Source organism: Protopterus annectens, chromosome 12.part0, assembly GCF_019279795.1.
Source record: "Protopterus annectens isolate FY-2018-M chromosome 12.part0, PAN1.0, whole genome shotgun sequence".
Classification (NCBI taxonomy): Eukaryota; Metazoa; Chordata; order Ceratodontiformes; family Protopteridae; genus Protopterus; species Protopterus annectens.
This window is the reverse complement of record NC_056746.1, coordinates 639,079,668-639,096,709: the sequence shown is the minus strand read 5'-3', so window position 1 is coordinate 639,096,709 and position 17,042 is coordinate 639,079,668.

Below are 17,042 nucleotides of genomic sequence, written 5' to 3'. Positions count from 1 at the left end.
AACTAAGGGACACAAATAAAAAATGAAGAAGGTCGGTACCCAAAGCAGTAATTTTACACCAATACATGAACTACAAACCAACGAGCAAAAAAAGGTACTGGCCTTCTTCATTTTTTATTTTTGTTAGTTGGTTTGCAGTTCGTGTATTGGTGTATTTATTAGTCCCCAAAGTAATGAGAAACAAGAGGAGCAGGAGACATCTGAAGAAGAAATATGAACATGGGAAAGAAAAAGAGATTTTAATGTGGTGGAGTATTTATGCAAAGAGAAAGCAAAACTAATCAATGCAAAAAGAGCAACACCAAAGATATTTGAAGAGAAATACAAGCAAATACATTCAGATATGGAAAATTTTACAATACAAAATAATAAGAAAACAAAGAGGAAAAGAAGAAAAGGGGATTAGTAATGGGGAAGTTAGAGAAATAGAAAAGTGAAAGATTTAGTGTAGAAAGTTTAACTCTGATAACAACACAACAGGATAGAGCAACAGACACCCAAATTAAGGAGAAACCAGTGGAGCAGGAAGCATGTAATCAGTTGACATATAAAGATACTTTGGGGCCTCCCATAGGAAACCAGTACAAAGGTTCAATTGGAGCTATACAGCAAAGGAAAGAACAGGAAACTGTTTCAACTCTGACACAGTCAGTGTCATGGAGTGATAGGCCAGTGAGTTCCCATATGAAAGAACAACGGAAGACACACCATGAAACTGAAGAGAACATGGCACAGGAAGAAGCTCGGGAACTTTCTGTAGAAGGCCCACATGAAATTGTGAACTAAGAATGTCCCCTCAATTTAGAAGAAAATGATTTAAGAGTTGCTTGATTTAATAGAAATGGATTGACATTTTAAGATCAATGACAGAAATAGACTACAGTAGGTCAATAAAACCCCCAAAGTTAGAACTTTGATAAAGCAAATGAACACAGTAATTAGGAATGTCCATAGAGATTCATGCGATATAAGAGAAGTAAACAAGATACATTACTGCGCAGCCAGTTTAGTAATAGATAAAGTCCTACCACAAGAGTTTAGTAAGCAAGTTTAGATGGTAAGGGAAAGGACGGGAAGGAACTGAATGCCATCATGAAAGTATCGAATAGAGAAAACTATAAAGCAATTAAGACAAGAAGTGTCACTGTTAGAAGAGTATAGAAGAGGGAACAGAGCAACAAAAATACTCAGAAAGGTAAATGTGATAAAAGCAATGCACAATATCATAATGGTCAGGATTTATTGTGCAATATGGCAAATAATAAACGAAAAATATCAGCAAAGAACAAAGGATCATTTGTTATTAAAGTCATAGTGGAGAGCTGTAAAAAGAAGAAAATCTAAGTATGATATGGATTGACTACAAAAAAGCATTTGACAGTATCCCACATTCATGGATAAAAGAGTGCTTAAACATGTATAAGGTACATCCTACACTGATAAACTACATCACAGCGACCATGAAACAGTGGCAAACCACGTTGCAGTTAAGTCATGATAAAGGACACATTATTATTCCAGGGATACAAATCCAAAAGGAGATAATACAGGGTGACTGTCACCACTCCTCTTTTGCCTTTCCCTTAACCCATTAAGATGTCTGCTTAGCAGATTAGGTCATGGTTATAATTTGGCTCGCAGAAAGCAACAAATGCCAATACTTGTAATCTTCTCTTTGTCGATGATTTGAAACTGTATAGCTCATCAGATGAGGAACTGAAAGCACAACTGCAAGTAGTCAAAACTTTTTCAGATGATATAAGAATGTCATTTGTTCTTGATAAATCTGCAAAAGCAACTTTTAAAGCAGGAAAGCTGCAGCACCAATAAATCATCAGTTTGGGACAAGAATGTGAAATAAAAGAACTTGAGCAAGAAGGAGTATATAAATATTTGGAAACTGATGAAGGCTCAATAGTAAAACATGAACAAATGCAAATTAAACTCAGTAAGGAATATTTTAGAAGACTTTAATCCTGGAAACGGCATTGACATCTAGGAACAAAGTTCAAGCTATAAACTAATTTGCTCTTCCTGTCCTAACTTACAGATTTGGAGTGACTGACTGGCCCCAAAAGGTGTTGAAAGATTAGAGAGGAAAACAAGAAGGATGCTTCATGCTCATCATAAAAATCAGTGCATGTCAAGATTATATATTCCCTGTTCCGAAGGAGGTATGGGCCTTCTTGAAATTGATTACATGTATAGATCTGCAATCATGGGACTGCATACATATCTGCTGACCTCACAAGATCCAAACACAGTGAAAGTTTTGAAACATGAGCATAAATCCAAGATGGCTTCCCTGCTTAGTCTAGCATAAGCATATCGGCATCAAGAAGGAATGGAAATCAAACCAGAAGTAGATAAAAATCAGACAGCAACTGAATGTGCCAAAAAACAAAATAAAGATTATAAGGTGAAGGATCAGATGAGAAGGCAAGAAATGTGGAAAATGCATAAATATATTTGTAAGTATAGAAAATTTCTGAAACAACCTGGTGTTGATCAGGATCGAATGCAGGAATGGTTAAGGAAAGGTGAATTCAAACCAAAAGATGAAAGGTTAATATTGGTGGCCCAAGATACTGTACATACATGTTGGTTTACAAAGTCCATTGAACATGTGGGAGAAACAAACAAATGTAGGTTTTGTAAAACAGAACTGGAAACAGTTGCATACCTTGTTGCTGGTTGTGACATACTAATTGCAGAAGGACTGTATACTGAAAGGCATAATAATGTGGCAAGACTATTGCACTGGGGAGTATAAAAACATTATAATATTGAATTAGCTGAAAAACACTGGAAACATGAGACACAAAGCATCATAGAAAATGATGAAGTCTACATCACTTGGGATCACCCATTACCAAAAGTTCAAAAGATAGATGCAAGAAAACCAGATATAGTGGTCCATGAAAAGAAGGCAAAAGTAGTATTGAGCAATGAAATTGCTACACCCAGTGACTATAGTGTTTTGCATAGAGAGAGACACAAAGTCGTAAAATATCAGGACTTGCAGGCAGAAACGTGAGCAATGTGAAAGAAAGATACCCAGACAGTTTCAATACTAGTAGGATCAATGGGTTTTATAAAAAAAGAATCTACAATTGTATTTAGATATGTTACCAATGCATGTAACTCTATACGAATTGCAGAAGGAGTATTTACTGGGCACATTTTGGGTGCTGAGAAGAGCATGTCTGGCTTACATTAAAGATTGAAACAATACTAATTTAATAAACTTTACTCCTACTTTAACTTAGGAATGCGGTCCATTGCCATCATGGTATTAGAAACCCAAAAGATTTGCATAAATTAAAAAAACAAAAACAGAAGCTGCTGCTTTGGACACAGAGTCAATGCGGTCATATGCACATTTTAAAGAATGTTTAGTCACTTGGTATACAGATACAATAATAGAATTCAGGGAGGCCTTAGCTTCTGAAGAGAGAAAACTGCCAGTAGTGTTCCTCATATTGTGAAAAGAAAGCCAATAAGCATGCAAGTCTGATAATTCAGAATTCTAAAGGCTAAAGTGGTGGAAATATAAATTCTCTTCCCAAATCTATCAAAAGCTTTCCTGTACTTGTCAGAAGGGGAGGGATTAGCACTAACCAGATTTTTTTGCATTTGGACTAGATGCAGACATCACTGCGGGGTCAGAACTTGGATGAGAAAACACTTGTAAGACTGAGGAACTTCATAAAGTCTTTCTGGCTCGTTAGGAGCTTCAGAATAACTTTAAGATAAATTGCAGCCATATTGCAGACAATATCAAAACCATCCTCCAAAGCTGGCAAAAGAGGAAGAAAAGTGTAGGCTTTAACAATTCCAGTTTATTAAATCAGAATATTTTTTCAAAGAGGAATGAACATCAGCTTATTCCCACTAAAACATATTGCTCATCCAGTTTCAAAATAGAAAAATTCCTATAAAGGAGACTCTGAAGAAACACTTTCCTCTAAATCAGAATCGGGGATCTGGACAGAAAACACAGGGGGATCCTTATCCCTATTCCTGTCCCTGTCATTACCCCTATCATGTTTAACTGATAGGTTATCTTCAGAAACGTAGGAGACTGATCTACTGTTTCCACAAAAAGACTTCAAAGCAATAAACATTTAGCTAGACTAATCAACTGTCCATTATCAATAGTAAAACACTCTGAGGAAGATAAAAGCTTAACCTTTTCTCTTTTTCATAAAGACTTCCCTAGAAAGAACTACCACAAGGATGATACATCTCCCCATGGTACAGGTCTGTTTGCCTGGTACAGAGATGCACTCCTTGCTCTCTCCTCCAACACTGAAGAAAGTGTCTTTTTCATGTCCACTAATGGCAACTTAACAGCCACAGAGGATATGGCTACCCCTACGGTTCATGGTGGATGAAGGGATTACTCCAGAGGGCTCCAGGAAAAAAGTGAATGGGTTGATGAAATGGCACTGGCCACTGCAGAGTCACCAAACAGCACCTGAAGCATGGACTGAGCTCACTTTGTTGATTCACAATTTCTTTATCTTAGGTCTGGAAGAAGGTAGAACCATAGGACCAGTATGCTATTCCATGGTTCTGCTGAGAAGGAAGTCTGGTCTCTGATTAGTGCAGCATGAATGAGTTGGTAAAAGGTAAGTTGTCAAAAGAAGCATTCACAAGAACAATATGCATCTGCACTATCACGTGTGGTAGGTAGGTACGTATTATACCAGTGCATATCTGTTATGTCATGCTACTGCACATTGGCATTGGACTGCACTGCAGTTCCATGGTACCCATTGATACAAGTCACATGGTTGTCATGATGTGTGTTAATATGACTCAGCTAACACTTGCATCCTGGTATCAACCTGGCAAATGGCTATGGTTTCTGGAAGGGCTCCCACATGGTGAACCACATTGGACCAGTGGATGGTCTGGCCCCTATGTCTCTAGTACACAGAGGTAGCCTGTAAATGCTTAAATACCCATGCAGAAGTCTACATATACTGCTTAAAATAACCCTAGGGTATCAAAACTTGTCAGATACATTTGTAAAGCATGGATAGGATTAAAAAAGCCTCTTGGGTCATTAGCCTAGTAATCACCTATGAACCTATTGTGTAGCAAGGAGACAAATATATTTCTTCACCTGCTGTATCTGCAACATCAGAAGTGTCTATGGAGAGAAGTTGGACACTTGCCAATGTCTTGCCAGGGTGGTGATTGATGTCATGGAGATCACCCACTCTGATGAGCCATGCTCCTATTGGTTCAGTAAAATGAAAAGAAACCACACTGACCTTCTTTGCCAATGGACAGATGAGGTTAGAGACAGAAAGCCTAAATACTACAGTATGTTTGATTCCTTGCAGATTGCTTTTGTATAATTAAACCAGGCTATACACTTGTAAGAAGTTAGTGATGTCCATGAGTATGCTATGCTATGCTTAAGTTTGTTATTTTTCTTTTTTGTCTTTCAACACCTGATGTTGTTCGGAAGAATAGACTGACCTGTCAGAGGAGGCAAGCATATCTGTCTATGTGACAGAGAGTATACAGGGTACCTTTTTGGCTAGGCTTATATAGGCCCTAGGGCCAATATTCTAGTACCTACCTATGAACCTATGTTAAACAATAATGACCAAAAATGAGAAAAGGATGGTCAAACATAAAAAAAACAAGAAAATCAAAGAGAAGAAAGACAATTGAACATGCTTTTACAAACGGAAAGCACTTTCTCAACAAACATGGTACTTCTTACAGAAAGTAAAAACACAGTACAAACATACCACTGAAAGCTTCTCATTAATGAAACAGATGATGTGATCTAAGCACAGGTTTTAAAGGAAGAGTGTCATTAAGACCTGATCCTCTATCTGCTCACAGTTCTAAAATATTATATATCATTTAAATGTTACAGTACTCATTCCTTATAGGAACAATTTGTTTCACCTTCATAAAAAAACATTTTAAGAGAACATTTGGAAATTAACCTAAATTCTCTTTTAAAAATAAGAAATCTCTTAAAAGAGACAACTATGTCACTGACAGTTTGAACAGTGTCCACTTTCTTTGCAACAGAAGGGAACGTTTCCATGTAATGACTGTAACGTATGTAATTCTGTTTTGGGTACATCTAGTTTTGTTCATCCAGACACTGGTAAAAGCTATACGTTTCCTTTTTATGCAGATTGTAAAAGCAGCAACTTAGTTTATTTAACAGTATGTGGAGTTTGTAAATGTTTTTATGCTGATAAAACTAATTGTTCCTTTAATGAACATGTACTGGAACATTTAAATTACATCAAGAAAAGTGAATTAACAAAACATGTTAAGTGTTTCAATATTAGGCATAGGTTTGAATTCTTGGTGTTACAAGTGTTACAATTTGATCTGAGAAGAGATAACCATGTTAAAAAGACAGAATGCGTTGAACTTAAATGGATTTTAGAACTGTGAGCAGATAGAGAATCAGGTATTAATGACACTGTTCCTTTAAATCCTGTGCTTAGATTTTTTTCACCTGTGTGACGCCCCACCACTGGCCCTGTAATCAAGGAGCCTCAATCCCCACCATTAGGGACGTACATTGGGAGGATGACAAGTACACACACAGTATTCACAGATACAGCTCTCTGCATCAAATGCAAATTCCCTTAAGAGCACACAGAGATCACAGTCTGTCTGGGGTTGGTTTCTCCCTCTTTCTCCAGATCCCTAACAAGACTCCCCACTGGCACAGCTTTAGGGTTGAGATCTTAGCCGAGGAGCCAAGCAAAGACCTCCAGGACCCACTCTGTCCAACCAGTGCTTCCTGTCCCTTCAAATGTAGCTGACAAACACACACACACACACACACACACACACACACACACACACACACACACACACACACACACACACACACACACACACACACACACACACACACTTTAAATTTGATTTATACACACACATGCACACACATGTAGGAAAGGCTGGCACAGGTTTACTAGCTATGTCCCCTTCTGCCCAGATTGTAAGGTCATTATCACTGCCACCAGCCATGTCCTTATCAGCTACTTTAAGGCCCTTAACAAATGGTGTCCAGTCTTACTGTGCAATGTTACTATCAATACAAATAGTAGTCTGGCCAAGAGAAAGGCTATTAAGAGTGGCCCACAGTGTCACCAAATAAACAAGCAAGTACTCTCAGGACTTAAACATATCTCATAAATATCATCCACAATGAAAGTTTTAAATATATTTAATAATAAAAGAACAAGACAATACTATATATGTGTGTACAGTGACATCAGAGTACAGAATAACAGGAAGTATTTAAAACAACATTGCAGGACAGTCTCAAACAAAGAAAGATATCTAAACTATGATTCACTATATTCCTGACTGAATTTAAGAGAACTATATTGTTTCCTAGACTTACTTACTCTTAATAAAGCAGATGTGTGGTGAGTTGATCTTGTCAGGTCAAAGACAAAAATGCAGAATACTCATCTCTCTCATAATATTCCAAATATTACTGCTGGGATGGCTTGCAGGATTACATCACTTCTTGTCATCTGACTCTATCCCAGGTGAAAAACAACCATTGATGCAGCTGGTAGTATTTATCATCTACCTGTGAAAATACATACACAAGGGCTTTTCCTCAAATCCTGGTACTTGCTGGAAGTCTTAAAATAATAAAACACCTATAAGACAATGCAGAGACTTCCAGCAAGTACCAAGATTTGAGGACGTCTCTGCATAGTCTTAAAATAATAAAACACCTATAAGACAATGCAGAGAACTTCTACTTCTAAACATTGTCTGTTACTGCACTGAAACTGAAAGATAACATCCTTTTATTACATGGTCATAAAGTCATTTAAATTTTCACATATATTTTTCTGAAATTAACCTATATATACAGCTAAACAGTTGCAATAGTGTATGTACATTTCTGTTCTGTTCCAGTAGGGTACATCGTGGATACATTTTTAAAGCTCAGTACTTTACAACCCTTTACAACCCTTTTCAACACACACTTCAGTACCAGTAATTTGATACACATATAACATACAGTTCTAATGCATTTGTAACACAAGCATATGAATCATATTGATCACAAATGACATATAATTAAAAAATTCCAGACAGCTGGACTGGCAGTATCTCCTTTGATGACAACCCATTTCAATAATGAGAAACTTTCAGCACTACATTTGTACTGTGTTTTTACTTACTATATGTGGTCTGAAGAATCACCTTGCTTGGTATGAAAGAAATAATAATTTGTAATAAAATTTGTTGCTTTTAGATTTAGCCATGTTGGACAGTCTTTCTTCTGTTTGATACCAATATATCTCTCTGCTTTACCTGTTTAGCACAGCAGTGCCTCATGTTGCTATGTGTTAAATAATCTAAACATTGCAAACATTTTGCTTTGCTTTATGTGTCATATAAATTGAGAAGAAATGTGCAACTGTGTTACTGTCCTTGCAACAGCTAAGTAGTCAATGACAGTGCCACCATACTGCTTAATGTACTGACCTTGGGTGTAGTAGTGCAATTAAGGATGTAAGTCTCCACTGAGGTACTTTTGCAGGTTGTATTGCTATTTGCTTTTTACCTTTTTAATAACCATGAAGGTACTCTACATTGTCCCTGTCTGCTAGATGTATTGTACTGCATTGTTGTTCCTTCCACTGTCCATGAGTTTGTCATGTTGGTCTGGCATGCCACTGATGTGCACATGTTGGGCTGCTGTGAACCACTGCACTTGCTGTCTGTCATTTTTGTCCAGATGCAGTATTACTGTAGAGATTATGTGTCCCTTGTGAGTCTGTGTTCATGTTCTGAGATATGTTATAATGGGTCTGGGGGGATCTTGTACCACTCATCCTAGCATTTGCAACACTGTGTATGTTGCTACTTTTACAGTGCTACTTCTTCATGTCTGTGCAATTTAATTGTACATTGTTGTTTCTGTGAAGCATTGGTGATCATTACAATCAAACTGCATGATGGTCATACATGGTGCCTTTGCCCCTCTTCTGTGTAATGGTGACAGGGTAACACCAGTCCTTTTATATCCTGTAATCAGAATTGTCCTGCCATAGGTGTCGCAAGTCAGTTTTTCACTTCTATTTTACCACTGCTTTGCTGACTACATTTTCTTCTTTCATGACAAAGGAGCAGTTCAATTACTGCTCATTGTTTTTTTCCCCTTTCTCTTTGCTGATGTCATGTTATTCATTGTATTATTTGTCCTTTTGTTCTGCAGTGTCAGCTGCACAGCTGAATGTAGTGTGGCAGTATCCATCACACCCAACACCTGCTTTGCCACCACCTACTTCGTCCCCAGAAGTCTGTAGTCCAGCTCTCTGCAAGGTCATGAAGGTCATCCTCTGGAAGGTGATGTGGAGTGGCTTAATGGTAGCCTCTGGTGCTGCGTCTCCAGTGGGAAAGTACAGGATCCTCATAGGGGAGAGTAAATCTAGGGTCCCACTGTATGATCAAACAGGAAATGGAAGGGCTAGAAAAGACTGCAGTAGACCTGCAGCTGGACACCCAGATTGGCAACCTGGTTTGCATTCCTGTGTGAGTTACAGAACAGATGCATGGCTCCAACTACCTGAACATCAGTGACAAATGTGAATGAATTCCATTTGGGTTCGCCATTGTGCAACTTGACAGTCAGTCATCACTTCACCATATCCCCATCATGGTATTCTTTTTCTTTGAAGGTCACTTCCCTCCACAGTTTGTTGTCTAATCCTTCCCCTCATCATTTGCCTTACCTCTGTCTATCTGCATGTCTCCTTTATTCCCCTCTTTTAAATAAGCACATCCCCAGTCAGTTTGTGTCTCTCTTATCTAATTGGTTGTCTGTCCCTGCTGCTATCACTCTACCCTCCTCCACTTCTTCCACAACCTCCACATTACCTTTCTCTTCTCATTGTCCTTCTATGTATATTTCTGCTTGCTCTTCCCCCTTTTTGACTACACTATCACCCCATTTCCCTTACATAGCAGAGACTTTACTGTGTTTTCTGTGTAGCCCTTGTATCAACTCTGAGATTGGCCCGATGTATATTGGAGACAGTGTGTGTGTGTGTGTGTGTGTGTGTGTGTGTGTGTGTGTGTGTGTGTGTGTGTGTGCGCGTGTGTGTGCGTGTGTGTGTGCGCGTGCGTGTGTATGTGTGTGTATGTTTGTGTGTGTGTGTGTTTGTGTGTGTGTGTCTGTGTGTCTGTGTGTGCGTGTGTGCATATGAGCGGGTGCGTGTGTGTGTGTGTGTGCGTGTGTGTGTGTGTGTGTGTGTGTGTGTGTGTGTGTGTGTGTGTGTGCGTGTATACACATCTTCCATTAATTTCAACAAGGTTTCACAATGCTGAATTCATTTCACACTGGCATTTTATATCAGAATGTCAGCATTTCATAAAGTGCTGGTGGCTGTCTGAAATTGCTGTAAAGTGGGTAGTGAGATTTTGCTGGACAATATAAAACCAAACTAGGCAGGAGGATATGCCCACCACACCCCCCAGTGTGGGGGGTCTGTGGCCCCCAAACCCCCTAACTATATATACTAACTCCAGGATCGCATTACAGTGGGGAAAAGGGCATATACCTTTTACTTACCTTACAGCAGTCTACACGCTGCCACTACTATGTTGAAATTTAGCATTGTAAGCTTTCAGTCTTATGAGTTTCAGTCAAGTAATTGCTTACTTACCCTGGGAAAATTCGCTGTTTATGTATGCAAGCTTTTGTGATTTTTGTCTCACAAAAATGAGTTTCAAGTATATGGTCTCTGTCAAATGAATTTCAGTCAAATGAAATTTAGGTCATATGAAGTAGACCCATAAATATATATATATATATGTATATGGATCCACTTCTGAAGCTCGAAATCCCATATAATTGAAACTCATTTTTGTTAGACAAAAATCGCAAAAGCTTGATACATAAACAGCAATTTTTCCCAGGGTAAGTAAGCAATTGCCCAACATGCCTTTTTCTCCACTGTAGTGCGATCCTGGAGTTGGTATATATAGTTGAGGGGGTGTGGGGGGTGCAGCCTAGGTGGGTTTTATTTACTATGGTGTGTGTGTTTGTTTACATTTGGGCAAATATTTACTTACCCTGGAAAATAATTGCTATTTGGATATTCAGGGTTTCCTAATTTCCATCTCATGAAAATGAGTTTTGATTATATGGGATTTTGAGGTTTAGAAGTAGATCCATGTATATATATATATATATATATATATATATATATATATATATATACACAAACACACATACACACACACACATCTGTGTGTGTGTGTGTGTGTGTGTGTGTGTGTGTGTGTGTGTGTGTGTGTGTGTGTGTGTGTGTGTGTGTGTGTGTGTGTGTGTGTGTATACATATCTATCTATATATATATATATATATATATATATATATATATATATATATATATATATATATATATATTATGTCTCTCTCTCTCTCTCTCTCTCTATATATATATATATATATATATATATATATATATATATATATATATATAGATATACATACAGTAGATCTGAAAGGTTTACACACCCCTGTTAAAATGCCGGGTTTTTGTGATATAAAAAAAATGAGACCACAATAAATCATTTTAAAACTTTTCCCACCTTTAATGAACCTATAACCTATGCAATTCAGCTGAAAAACAAACAAATCTGTTAGCAGAAAAAAATATAAAAAATAAAAAACGTACAATAAGCTGGTTGCATAAGTGTGCATACCCTTAAACTAATACTTTGTTGAAGTACCTTTTGAATAAATTCCAGCATTCAGTCTTCTTGGGTAGGAGTCTAATTCCAGCATTCAGTCTTCTTGGATAGGAGTCTATCAGCATGACACATCTTGACTTGGCAATATTTTCCCACTCTTCCTTGAAAGCACTCAAAATCTGTCAGATTGTGAGGGCATCGCTTATGCACAATCCTCTTCAGGTAACCCCAAAGATTTTCTGTTGGATTTAAGCCTGGGCTCTGGCTGGGCCATTCCAAAACTTTAATTTTCTTCTGGTGAAGCCATTCTTTTGTTGATTTGGATGTATGCTTGGGGTCATAGTTGTGTTGAAAGGAGAAATTCCTCTTCTTCTTCAGCTTTCTAGCAGACACCTGGAGGTTTTGGGCCAAAAGTGACTGGTATTTGGAACTGTTTATAATTCCCTCCACCTTGGCTAAAGCCAAAGTTCCAGCTGAAGATAAGCAACCCCAAAGCATGATACTGTCACCACCATGCTTTACCATGGGGATGGTGCTTTTGGTGATGCAAAGTGTTGTTTTTGTGCTAAACGTACTTGTAATTGTAGCCAGAAGGTTAAACCTTGGTCTCATCAGACCATAACACATTTTCCCACATGCTTTTGGAAGACTTGATGTATTGTTTTGCAAATTTTAGCTGGGCCTGGATGTTTTCCTGTCTATGAAAAGGTTTCCGTCTTGCAACCCTACCCCATAGTTCAGACATATGGAGAATATGGGAGATTGTTGTCACATGTAGTACACAACCAGTACTTGCCAAAAATTCTTACAGCTCCTTCAGTGTTGCAGGTCTCTTGGCAGCCTCCCTAACCAGTTTTTGTTTTGTCTTTTCATCAATTTTGGAGGGACGTCCAGTTCTTTGCAATGTCACTGTTGTCCCATATTTTCTCCACTTTTTGATGACTGTCATTACTGTGTTCCATGGTATATCCAAAGCTGTGGAAACTTTTTGTACCCTTCTCCTTACTGATACCTTTCAACAAAGAGGTCCCTTTGATGTTCTGTAAGCTTTCTGTGAACCATGGCTTTTGCTGTAGCAGGCAGCTGAGTAAATGTCAGGAAAATCCTGCTAGGACAGCTGAACTTTATTTGGGACTAATCAGAGTCTCTTTAATTGACGGCAGTTGTGTACCCAAGAAGATTGAATGCTGTAATTAAATTAAAAGGTTCTTCAACAAAGTATTAGTTTAAGGGTGTGCACACTTATGTAACCAGCTTATTGTACATTTTTTATTTTTCATATTTTTCCCCTAACAGATTTGTTTTTAAATTGAATTGTACAGGTTATAGGTCACATTAAAGTTGGGAAAAGTTTGGAAATGATTTATTGTTGTCTCATTTTATTATATCACAAAAACCTAGCATTTTAACAGGCTGTATAAACTTTTATATCCATTGTATATACATATATGAAACCCCACACTGCCTGCATCTTATGTATTTCAATGCCGAAATTGCTCTACAGTGGGGAAAATGTTTAATTCATCATTCCCCACTGCACCTATATATATTCACACACACACACACACACACACACACACACACACACACACACACACACACACACACACACACACACACACACACACAAACACACACACAAAAAATGTGCAACCAAAACACTGAAAGTGAAAGTACTGAAACCACAATATCTTAAAAACTGCTGACTTTAAACCTGTAAGCACACTTTTGAAGAATGCATTCGATATGAAAGAGGGTGTACAGGGTTTAAGTTCCACTGCAGTCCCCCACATCTCCCCCTTGAATATTATCAGTCTAGGAGTCTACAGACTTTAAGATTAGTGCAGTACTTTGGTCTATTTGACACATCATTATTTTTATTATATAATTACATTTCTCTTAATCTCACCACTCATAGTTGTGGATTTAAAATATTGTTTGCTCTCGGCATACCTGAGAGGTTCCCATGCTATCAGTCTTTCACATTAAAGAGATTGTAATGACAATGTATCAGAATGGTTGCAGAAGCTATTACTGGTAGAGTGTGGCTTTGTAGGACGTGAGGCATGTTTTAAACTTCCTAGAGGATCTTTGGCTTAGTGAGCTGATCGAAGGAAGGACACTCAGCAAACTCGGAGCTACAATATATAACATTAAGTATCCTGTTTTTTGTTTATTTTGCTCTTTATTTCTTTGTTGTTTATAGCACTTTGTGTACTGTGTATTTTTTCTAGCTAGTTTCACTGTGTGTGAGGTATTAACTGGAAATTGTCCACTCTTATTAAGCATCTGTTGGGTTGTTTGTTTATGATAACTTGTTGCAGTTAAACTCTTTTTCTAGTGGCTCCTTTAGCTGTTTAAAACGTTCATTTAAAGGCTCACTGCTGCTTTTCAGCTGTGAGTAACATTTCTGCAGTTTGTTCTAAGTAGTGGGGATATTTGTAGCATTTCCATATTCAGGCTTGTATTTGGGCCTAGTGTTTGTGGAGGCTGTGTGTCTGAGCACATAATTCAGGGACATCTTGTTTTAGCCAAAGCCATCAGGCATTTCAGTGAGAGAGAATTGTTTGAGGTCATTGGCTGACTGAGGTCTCCTGGACTACAGCTTAGACTAAGCACCTCATTGGTTCTTTTGAGATTTCTTTCTTAAAAGCTGTCTCAGGTTTTAACTTTCTGTTACCTAAGAAGCTCAGTTGTGAGTGTTCAGCCATTTTACAGTGAGCTGATCGAAGGAAGGACACTCAGCAAACTCGGAGATACAATATATAACATTAAGTATCCTGTTTTTTGTTTATTTTGTTCTTTATTTCTTTGTTGTTTATAGCACTTTGTGTACTGCGTATTTTTTCTAGCTAGTTTCACTGTGTGTGAGGTATTAACTGGAAATTGTCCACTCTTATTAAGCATCTGTTGGGTTGTTTGTTTATGATAACTTGTTGCAGTTAAACTCTTTTTTCTAGTGGCTCCTTTAGCTGTTTAAAACTTTCATTTAAAGGCTCACTGCTGCTTTTCAGCTGTGAGTAACATTTCTGCAGTTTGTTCTAAGTAGTGGGGATATTTGTAGCATTTCCATATTCAGGCTTGTATTTGGGCCTAGTGTTTGTGGAGGCTGTGTGTCTGAGCACATAATTCAGGGACATCTTGTTTTAGCCAAAGCCATCAGGCATTTCAGTGAGAGAGAATTGTTTGAGGTCATTGGCTGACTGAGGTCTCCTGGACTACAGCTTAGACTAAGCACCTCATTGGTTCTTTTGAGATTTCTTTCTTAAAAGCTGTCTCAGGTTTCAACTTTCTGTTACCTAAGAAGCTCAGTTGTGAGTGTTCAGCCATTTTACAGTGAGCTGATCAAGGAAGGACACTCAGCAAACTCGAGCTACAATATATAACATTAAGTATCCTGTTTTTGTTTATTTTGTTCTTTATTTCTTTGTTGTTTATAGCACTTTGTGTGTACTGTGTATTTTCTAGCTAGTTTCACTGTGTGTGAGGTATTAACTGGAAATTGTCCACTCTTATTAAGCATCTGTTGGGTTGTTTGTTTATGATAACTTGTTGCAGTTAAACTCTTTTTTTCTAGTGGCTCCTTTAGCTGTTTAAAACTTTCATTTAAAGGCTCACTGCTGCTTTTCAGCTGTGAGTAACATTTCTGCAGTTTGTTCTAAGTAGTGGGGATATTTGTAGCATTTCCATATTCAGGCTTGTATTTGGGCCTAGTGTTTGTGGAGGCTGTGTGTCTGAGCACATAATTCAGGGACATCTTGTTTTAGCCAAAGTCATCAGGCATTTCAGTGAGAGAGAATTGTTTGAGGTCATTGGCTGACTGAGGTCTCCTGGACTACAGCTTAGACTAAGCACCTCATTGGTTCTTTGAGATTTCTTTCTTAAAAGCTGTCTCAGGTTTCAACTTTCTGTTACCTAAGAAGCTCAGTTGTGAGTGTTCAGCCATTTTACAGTGAGCTGATCGAAGGAAGGACACTCAGCAAACTCGAGCTACAATATATAACATTAAGTATCCTGTTTTTGTTTATTTTGTTCTTTATTTCTTTGTTGTTTATAGCACTTTGTGTACTGTGTATTTTTCTAGCTAGTTTCACTGTGTGTGAGGTATTAACTGGAAATTGTCCACTCTTATTAAGCATCTGTTGGGTTGTTTGTTTATGATAACTTGTTGCAGTTAAACTCTTTTTTTCTAGTGGCTCCTTTAGCTGTTTAAAACTTTCATTTAAAGGCTCACTGCTGCTTTTCAGCTGTGAGTAACATTTCTGCAGTTTGTTCTAAGTAGTGGGGATATTTGTAGCATTTCCATATTCAGGCTTGTATTTGGGCCTAGTGTTTGTGGAGGCTGTGTGTCTGAGCACATAATTCAGGGACATCTTGTTTTAGCCAAAGCCATCAGGCATTTCAGTGAGAGAGAATTGTTTGAGGTCATTGGCTGACTGAGGTCTCCTGGACTACAGCTTAGACTAAGCACCTCATTGGTTCTTTGAGATTTCTTTCTTAAAAGCTGTCTCAGGTTTCAACTTTCTGTTACCTAAGAAGCTCAGTTGTGAGTGTTCAGCCATTTTACAGTGAGCTGATCGAAGGAAGGACACTCAGCAAACTCGAGCTACAATATATAACATTAAGTATCCTGTTTTTGTTTATTTTGTTCTTTATTTCTTTGTTGTTTATAGCACTTTGTGTACTGTGTATTTTTTCTAGCTAGTTTCACTGTGTGTGAGGTATTAACTGGAAATTGTCCACTCTTATTAAGCATCTGTTGGGTTGTTTGTTTATGATAACTTGTTGCAGTTAAACTCTTTTTTTCTAGTGGCTCCTTTAGCTGTTTAAAACTTTCATTTAAAGGCTCACTGCTGCTTTTCAGCTGTGAGTAACATTTCTGCAGTTTGTTCTAAGTAGTGGGGATATTTGTAGCATTTCCATATTCAGGCTTGTATTTGGGCCTAGTGTTTGTGGAGGCTGTGTGTCTGAGCACATAATTCAGGGACATCTTGTTTTAGCCAAAGCCATCAGGCATTTCAGTGAGAGAGAATTGTTTGAGGTCATTGGCTGACTGAGGTCTCCTGGACTACAGCTTAGACTAAGCACCTCATTGGTTCTTTTGAGATTTCTTTCTTAAAAGCTGTCTCAGGTTTCAACTTTCTGTTACCTAAGAAGCTCAGTTGTGAGTGTTCAGCCATTTTACAGTGAGCTGATCGAAGAAGGACACTCAGCAAACTTCAGACTACAATATATAACATTAAGTATCCTGTTTTTGTTTATTTTGTTCTTTATTTCTTTGTTGTTTATAGCACTTTGTGTACTGT